The 9860-nt window shown below is 42.0% G+C and overlaps 1 long non-coding RNA gene across 1 annotated transcript; it reads right to left on the bottom strand.

Annotated features, from left to right (window-relative positions):
- Nucleotides 1-404: 404 nt before the first annotated feature.
- LOC125757505 (uncharacterized) lies at nucleotides 405-2098 on the bottom strand. Its single transcript, XR_007415277.1, has 3 exons — nucleotides 2018-2098; nucleotides 714-791; nucleotides 405-553 (listed from the first exon to the last, which is right to left on the bottom strand). It is a non-coding gene; the product is annotated as an uncharacterized LOC125757505 (long non-coding RNA).
- Nucleotides 2099-9860: the final 7762 nt, after the last annotated feature.

Below are 9860 nucleotides of genomic sequence, written 5' to 3'. Positions count from 1 at the left end.
GGCTCATCGGTTAGCGCGCGATTTCACGTATACCGCGCTGCCACGGATAGCCAGGCTCGTAACGAGGTCGACGTCCATAAAGATTCACTATGTACTTTTCACGAAATTACCTCCCACTACCACCTGACCAGGAAAAAATTTCCACTACCCCACCCAAAAACTAACCAAGCCTCAGGCTACCACATTCAGACTTCTCCAAACCCGTACGGATCCCACTCCTCGGTCCCTTAATAGGATAGACCCCGACCACTTACAGTCATGCCCCAAATGCGGCCATGACTCATGCTCTTTCGACCACATGCTCTGGCTGTGCCCAACCCTTACTGCCTCTCCACCCTTCTCGAAGGATCAATGGGAGGAATCCCTGAAGAGTAGTGATCTCCACACCCAACTCCAGGCCGTCCAGAGGGCCCACGACATCGCGACGGAACTTGGACTTCCAGTCCCATCGTGGGCGGAGCGACCAACTTGATCTGGTGGACTCCGGCTCCCCAGATTCGAGTTCCTCAGGTCTCCAATAAAGTTCTTGTCATGTCATGTCATGTCATGTCATCTGTATTTCCAATTTCCAAATAGAATTAGAAACAAAAAATTGGGCTGCTCAAATTCACCACGCGCAGGTACTAGCTACTAGAATAAGTATTACGATGAACGATCTCATTACATATTTTGTTTTTGCTTTTTCTTGTTTTTGTTTTTTTCTTTCCACGTACCTTGGTTATTGGCTCCACTGTGGTCATATTTGTATGTTGGCGTGGCTCTTGTGTTTCTTTGTACGTGGTATTTTCCGTCTGTAATAACATTAATCGTGAACATGCTGACTATATCGTGAAAGTCATTTATGGGCAGATTTGCCTGCCTAGGCAGCCCAGTGCCACTCAGTACGCGTGACCTGTAACCTAGGAGGGCGTTTCTTGCACAAAAAGTGATAATACAGTGACTACAGAAAGCGGGTACCTTAAATGAGCTGCTGGCTTTATATAAATTTGAAACTACAAATGTTACCAAAATCAACTTACGAAATAAACAGTGTTCTAACTACGCACAAAATTGGTGAACTTCATTCGACTGAACGCGCAGAGCGGAAAACATTGCCAATCAGGCCTTCGGAGCATCCTGATAAGGATGTCATAATTTCGCGCGGAATCAGACCATGGGCGCAGGCAGAATTTTTTTTTTTTGGGGGGGGGGGGGGGGGTGCTCCTTGATCTGAAGTGTGGGCCGGCAGGCACATGTGGTCATTTTTTGCTCTGTATGCCATGGAAAAAAATTGCGGAAAGGGGGGGTGGGGGCAATGGACCGGTGTGCTACTCCCTGGCTACGCCACTGGTTCACACTGAGGATATGAAATTGTAGTTTCTGGGTGCTCTAACAGCTACAGTTTTTGTAATGTTATCAGTACGTGTGGTTAGCGTTTCTATGCAGTCAAGGCACCGATATTCGGGAATTTTAAGATAAAAATGGTCAGTTCCTCAAGGCAAATGCGTACTAATATAACTGCAATATAACTTTATAAAATGTAACAACCTTGTGTCTAATCGCTCCAGAGGTTTTCCCATAACAGTATTTCGGAATTTTACATATGCATTGCAGTAGGTGGTCTCGGTGCTTCGTCCATTCTAACACTTTTTCGAGAAACTGGTCTCAGTACGTCTTTTTTATGAATGATAGGACTGAACAAAAACGCACGTGTGCAGTTCCTCTGTCACTGTAGATCCCCATCCACGGATTTAAAAATGATAGAACACTCTTACGCGACTTTATATGAAGGCCTGCACCAAACAAGTACAGGAATTCTCTTTTGCAAACAGCAAATTATTTTTCGGAAGCTTCTATTGCAATTGGTTGTTCACTGTCTCTTAGCACTCAGTTGACTACACGTATTCCTTTATGTTTACCTGCCTAAACTGCACTACGTCTTTCAGTACATGGGTGAAAAGGCAGCAGGTTTTCTTTACAGCGGTTCAATGAGTGATTCATGAAGTATTTTGCTTTTTCTGTGTGTGTCACAACGTACCTTGGTTATAGGTGTCGCTGTGGTGATATTTTCATGTGGTCGTTTTACCAGTGTTTTCTTATAGCTGGCTTCGTCTTCCGTCTGTAATGTTATTCATCTTGTAGGTACTGAGCGTACAAAAGGACTGACAATCTTTAATATAAAACCTCGAAGCATATTTAGCAGCAATACATTCCGCATGACTGAAAGGGGCAATTGACTGTGCGAGAGAAAGGCTTTGGCAAATGAATTTGTATTCATCAAATCTCTGTATAAAGTATTGTAAAGCAAAACGTATGACTGGCCCATGACATTATTGACATGCCATATCACCGAATAAAAATAGGGTTTTAACAGCAGACGCGGTGTTTTTTGTAGTAGTTACCCCTGTTTTAATCTCATATAGCCCCTTTAGGCGCAAATGACGATGCACTGTCTGTAAATGGGTCAAACTTGCAAAACTTTATTCCAAGGCACTCAATTTTCCATTGCAAGAAAAGAGAAAGTGGTGATATGTTGATTTGTGCAGTTCTCAGGAGTTATTCGAAGTTAGAGTTTAATTTAAATATATTATTTTCTAGCAATCATCTCCAATTATATACTCAAATAAAAAATCACAGGCGAAATACACTGGCGCCAATTTTCTGACAGGTTTTATCTACTCTAATGAAGCAAGAATTATAGTTTTTAGCGTGGGTTCCTAAATGCGAAACGTTGAACGACTAGCCGAGCTTGATAGTGTATTAAACAAAATGATTACTCGCAGAAAAACAGATCACGATGAAAGTAAATGAGTGGTATAGGTGCCAACTCGGGAAGCATGTACAAATGTGCACGGTGCTTTTCGAGCTGGTAAAAGTAACGCACGCCTCGTGACTCTTCTCTATATTTGATGTTTTACGCATTCTCGGTGAAGGAGATACAGGCCGAACGTAAACACAGCACTTTTCTAAAACCACCGAATATATCACGGGAAAATGAATGGCTGCTCCGCAATCCCACATAATTTTAGATGCAGCAGTCAGCCAACCCATCAAGATGTGCCGCATTCACGTGTCCCAAAATGATGGATTTTTAAGCTCACTCTGCGTGCGTGCTCAGGAGCGGTTCATCGGAACACTCAAGTAAGAAGGCTAAAATATGACCATTAAGTAGCGCGTATTGACACAATCATTGTGTACGTTCATGTTTTTCTATATTTAGAGTATGCTTGGCGGAAAATAAGGAGTGCCGAACAATCGATGAAAAAATAATTTGGCAGATCCATGCCTTGTGGGAATCGGTATCACGCGACGCAGTCAGCGAGTAGTTCTATGCTGCATTATTGCCTTTACCCAAGCATTACCAGGTAGATCGACGTGTTTCTTGTCACTGTGTAGTAGTTGTGTGCACATCTAGAGCTTACGAGGCATGTCGACAACACTGGCGTTTAAAGAGTAATAATGGTGTGACGTAACATCAGCATTCACATAGAGCACATGCGTCAATATTGTCGAGACAAAGTGCACTTTACGGTGCGATGATGTGAATATCATGCGTAACGTTCGTTAGCGTATTCATTCGGGGTCAAGTGACGCTTCAATTTAGCTTGCTGAGTCAGGAGAATACAAATGTAATGTTTATTATACTGCTATAAAAGGGGAGCCAACCATGGAACCACAACTGACGTTAACCGGACATCACACCTGTATCATAGGATGATAGGAGTACACATCTAGTGTGCATTGCTTTGTTATGAGATCAGATATAGCGAGCACCACAACAACAATTGACACTGCACAGACATTACGCCTCCATGGGGTCTTTTTCCAAAGCAGTTTCTAGATCTGCAGGCCTGGGTCTGTGATAGAATACCTGACTACCACGCAGAATGCTTTGGTTCAATTCCTGCTGGGATCCTTATTTTTAATCCGTGCATTCGTCGGGCCAACGCTGCCGATGCCGGTTTTCTTAACGCTATCGCAATTAAATTACCAATGTGTCTTCTCGCCGTTCCTGGGTAGATATAAACTGCCAATCACCTGTGTTGCATAACGTACACCGCGGCCCGCGTTAAACGGGTATGTGCCACACGTTTCTGGAGGAAAGGTTTTCACGACGCAGGACACAATATTTTCGCGTTATTCATGTGATGGCCAGACAGTCATATTCGTCAAATTCTCTTAACCCCCATGCCAATTTCGGTCACAACCAAATTAAGGAGGTGATCACGAGATCACCAGACGTAGGCTGCTAGATAGATAGATAGATAGATAGATAGATAGATAGATAGATAGATAGATAGATAGATAGATAGATAGATAGATAGATAGATAGATAGATAGATAGATAGATAGATAGATAGATAGATAGATAGATAGATAGATAGATAGATAGATAGATAGATAGATAGATAGGCAGTCCGTCGCCAGGTGATACGCGGACGTGGATCTGTCATTATGCAGCACTTAGGACTGCTGCTTATTGCGCTAAGAAATGCAAACATCACCATAAAATAGCACGTTTGGATACACATGGACATCGTGATAAAGAGACTACCGTATTACGAGCGCCATAAAGTACAGAAATAATAACGACAGGGAAATAATGCGCCCTAATTAACAGAGTACTGATTCGCACGAACTAACGCAGTAACTTGCTTGTGAACAACCAAAGAACTGCTGCTAAGTAATAACGCGACGACCCGTCCTGTATTTTTTGCTTGCGCAATGCTAAATAAGGAGACACGTCTTCAGAACAAGTTCATAATAACTTAATATATTCGTGTTAGTAGCACCTAATTTATGGAACAGGCTCCGCGCTCACTGGACAATATCAGACATGTAAAATGAGTGTCCGACCACACTGTCATAGGAATAAATAACATGACTTTGTTGGATTATTGAGAGCAGGCTCATTTTTCTATCAAGAGGCCTTAGACGGCTGACGATTGCATCAAATTAATACCGCGTGAGTAAAAAATGACTTACGCAAAGCCGGCGGCTGCGTCGCACACTGTTCCCGCTGGACACGCACTGCAAACTGCTCCTAGCTTGTACATAGATCTGCCGATGACATTACCACTGCAAACAAATGGTCGAGCAAGCGATTCGTTCATAACAAGCGGCCGTGTCAGTGCAGTAGAATGGGCAAAGTGGCAACGAGATCATTATCTTAATTTAAAAAAAAATATTTTTTGTGCTAACAATGTGACCTTAGCCTCACGTGTCAATCGCTGGTCATTATACGTTTTGAACAAAAATGAGCTTTTCCTTCAGGCGTGATTTTATGGCCTAACACACCAGGCATTCTCATAGAGACTCGTAGCCGAAAAAATTGAATAATCTCTCCAATGGCGCTCCCAAACGCGTACTACATTGAAGATTACTGAGTGACATATGAAAATGACATTATATTTATAAATCACTGGTATAACTCAAATTATGCCGACAGGATCGTCACTTACCCTGGGGCGTAGTTGCATACGAAGAGCTTCTTATAGGGAGCCTGGTTATCGTCGTTTCGAAGCTTGTAATGCGTATAACCACATCCAATGTAACCTGTGTCTGCCCATGGTACCTGAAAACCAAAAAAAGCAAATTCTTTTCGTCGTGTTAGAGAAACATTTTTAAGCGATTGGTGACGTCTAGACAGTGGAAAGCTGTCCCGAATGGCCAGCTTCATAACGAACAAAGTAACTTGTGTAGAATATTTGCATTCTCTACACCGTAAACTGCAAGCCCATTTAGGTTTTCACGTTCATTCTGTTCAGCAATTTCAAGACTCCACATTTCTATATAGAGAATGTTACTGACATGCCCTGCACTGGTCTAGCCAATGCCAAACACCGAATATAAATACTAAATATGGAGCATAGTTTTTATGTATATATATATTTATTATTGATAATTTTTCCGTGGGCCATGGCTTTCAAACGCATAAAATATCGAAAGCTGCTTCTGCGGCAGTGGCGAATTCAAGACGCTACTCATTGAACCGGAACTCGTCATTGGTAATGCTCACATGCCGAAATGGCTATACTTGAAGGCTACCGCGCTTCCCAAGTGACATATCAAACTGAGTTGAATCTAGAGCATGCATGTAACACTACACAATACATTACACAGACATTACAAGCCATTTTCGCATAGCACCATAGGTGTTGTATACTGAAATTCCAAACTTTTCGACAAGGTAATGCACACGATTTTCAGCACCGATTATGTAAGAAGCAAACACGTGCACACTGTAGAAAAATATATTGTGGAGGTCATTGCGCGTGGCAGTGGTGAATACCTGTGTATTTTAAAGAATTCGTTGCCTTAGCTTGAACATTGCTGTTTCGAATTGCTGTTTGGATTTGCTGTGTGGCTGGAAGTGAAGAGAAAAGATTTGCTACGCGTTTTTTTCTTAGTGTTCATTGCTTGTATGGAGGATTGGAAAAATAGAGTGTAATGCATTCTTGACGCCCTATCGTAAAACACTGCCTCGAGACGCAAAATTTTGCAGAGAGCTAGCACGTTGTGCGAGCGTACTTTTGAGGCACTTGTATGTGTTGCTACTGTATTAAGTAACACGTTCGTGCCCTATGCGATGTCGCCACGGAGAAATCTTTGGTTATGCCTGAGAGTGACTCCTCCGACTTTGTGACTTCTCTGACCAAAGAAAAATGCTTCTTCGATGGCGAAGGCAGCTTTAGAATGACGTCTTACTTTATTTTAAGCGGAAGTGAGAGATCTTTCGTCTGTGCAGCAGAGTACGTGCACTTGGTTTTATCACAGACGTAAATAGATGAGTTCTGCTACGCAGCAAGGGGGGATGGCCAGGTGTCAATGACCTTGCTGGGTAGCCTATTGCAGGCATGTATGTGGGAACCCTATGCCCGTGTACGTTAGAGTGGACTACTGTACGTGTTGGTCTAGCATGTTCCGACGCGAAAGGCGCGAAGACGACTACGGACATGAGATATACGAACCAGGGCGCCTGTGAGCCCAGCGGTTAACTTATGGCTCGGAGTTATAGGCATCTCTTATATCAAGCTAAGAGAGACGAAAGCCAGTCGAAATATTTGTTGTTTTAATAACGTTCATATCTTGCGATCCTGAAATATAACAATTATCTGCAAATTCGGCCGGATGGTTATCCTCCGACAAAACATTTGCAGTTTCAACTGATTTAAGAACACGAACATAATCGGCGTCATCATTTTTCTTCGTGACAATGAGCTTCCTTTTATTCCTTGCAGGAGAAAGGTATTACCCATTCATTTCCAAGGACCACGATTCTATCTGGCTGTACCTTATTTACTTGAAACTTCCTGATTCGTTTTGTATCTTTGTAATTTCTTGCAACAAGGTAAATTTTTTGTTATTCAACGCACTTCCAGCTTAAGGCACTTGTGAACTTACTGAATGACAAGTACACGGGGTACACAAATGTACAGCGACCAAACTACCATCCGAGTGAAATGTTGACCGTTCAGCCACTTTGGTTTAGACATATGAAAACGGCGTAAATTGATCGCAAATGCAGAAATCACATCTCTCACCTGCGTGAAGTGAGTCACCACGGGGCCAGGATTAACGTGGAAAGGATCGACGTAGGCCGCACTGAAGTCCTTGTATTCCGAGAACCAGTCCTTCACGCGGCCGGCGCTGTCGACGACTTGCGTCTGCGTCGGCTCGTAATTCCAGGCGATGTTTGACCCCTTTCGGGAAACTTTGCTGCATTGTCGCAAGAACATTCGAGTGGATACGGCGAAATAATCAGGTAATCAATATGAGTTTCGTGTACCGTACTCACATACAAAAAACAAAAAAACACCACATGAACGCATATATGTTCTTGTCAGGAACCTTCCACGTCAGAATACGTGATCGATTCATAAAAAGAAACGACACGAATAACGAGTAGAGTTGTCACATGAAAGTTTCAAAGATAAACTAGCGTCGTTGCCAAGCACGTCCATATCACCATCAACATAAATCTATGCCGTAGTAGTACTCTGTTTTCAGTTGCTTATTATTTCTCCAAGAAACTCCCTCTTGCGTATTTCATACTGTTTTCAAAGATATTTAAACTTTGTCGATTCACTGTTCGGCTTTCAGCTAAGGTAACGCAGTTTAGAATTTAAATAAACATTTATTATCACGTAGGCTTCACAGAGTCAGAATGTAAACTTCTCTGTTGTCACAAGCCTTTCATCTCTCCCGCGAAAAATTTGCAGCTCTAAAAACAGAGCGCAGCAGCTAAGAATTATGAGATAATGGAATTTGGACCGCGAAATTTGAAACCTAACCAGCTGAGAAATGTAATTTTGTTATTCGGAAGTAGAGATGTGTTACTGAAGAGCTTGATTTGGCCGTGATGATAGGTTCATACTTGTAGACAGCAGCGAAATAAATGTGGGGAATAGACGCATGAATGAAAATGCAATTTGGCATAAAAAAGAAAAGAAACGTGGCCTGTCGACTAAAAGCAACCTTTGTTTTCAGTAGCAAGCCGAAGTGCGAAGGAACCTCTCTCCACAATTTGCATGTTTTTGCTCGCTTTTAAATCGAATACGGAGCTTCAACTTGCCAAATTTAGCAAGTGGAGGCTAGTGTGTCCATTGTAGATGTTGGCGTTTCATCGCGTTTCTGTGATCTGTGAATACATAAAGAAATCATACACTTGCCTATGTAGTCAACTTTTATATCTATGTCATCGTAATAAAAGTGATGAAAACTGGGCGAGTTGGTAAGAATTGATTATGCATACATTTCAGCGTGTACACAACATATATTTAAGAGAGGACATGTATACGAGCGCTCGTATGTATCCTTCCATTACGTCTTTGTTTTGTGCGCGCTGAAAATTATCCACATTGCGTCGTAGTATATCTGTTTTCCTGCCACACCTACCATTTTCTTATCCGTCATTTACGGCGGTGATTCTCGGATTTATATGTGCTTTGATTTCGCCGAAATATCATACAGGAGACTAGGAAATGTCAAATGTTTACTTTCTTGTTTTTTTTTACCTTTCTGTACGTACTGAACAGATATTTTGGTGTTTTTACACGCGGATACATTCCTTGCGTAACTGTGTTTGGTAGGTAGTTCTCTTCTGTTTTGATATTTGGACTCTGGAATAGCCAACTTTGATGTCGTCTACCGTCTCATATTAATTCCAATAAGTTACTGAAGGTACATAATCATCAAACACACGATTTGAAATTTTATATAGGCTACATGATTTAGGCTTGAGGGCTTCCCGTCACTTAGTTAAAAATGTAATAATTAGCACATTCCTGAGAACTACTGCATCTAATCGCAATTTGGCTATTCATTAACTATTTTTTTGTGAAGCTTTCCCTGCTCGTCGCTGCCGAAGAAGTACTTCAGTGTGTTAACGAGCATAAACAAAAGACCTGCACTCCACATTTTTTAATAGTCACTCGAAGTACGTCAAGATTTTGCAACTTACATGTTTTTCGCTGCGCTTCTTTGTCGTGCCTGTCATCGCACAAATTGGTGAACGCCTGGGCCACCTGTGCTAGGTCGTCATCCCATTTCTGCGCTGAAAAAAAGTGTTCTCCTGTATATTGTGTCCAACCACCCAATTCTAAATACAATAAAAGTGTTCATTCTTGCTGGTGACAGAATAAGAAGTGCAATACAAAATCACGCAGTGACATTGTGCAAAGAGAAGCGCAGTAGTTTAAAACTGTATGTCAGCTTGGGCATTCTTAGCGTCGTCTTCGCCGATGCCGTAATGCAACATTGGTATGTGCATAAAATACGTTTGATGGGACAAGCACATATACAAGCGTTAATATACGTGCATCTAATTGCTTGAAAAACTGTTGTTTCTTGGCTTAGTTAGAAATGCATATTGCTCTTGC

Source organism: Rhipicephalus sanguineus, chromosome 2, assembly GCF_013339695.2.
Source record: "Rhipicephalus sanguineus isolate Rsan-2018 chromosome 2, BIME_Rsan_1.4, whole genome shotgun sequence".
NCBI lineage: Eukaryota > Metazoa > Arthropoda > Arachnida > Ixodida > Ixodidae > Rhipicephalus > Rhipicephalus sanguineus.
Note: the sequence above shows the minus strand (reverse complement) of the source record. Positions and strands in the feature narration are given on the sequence as shown.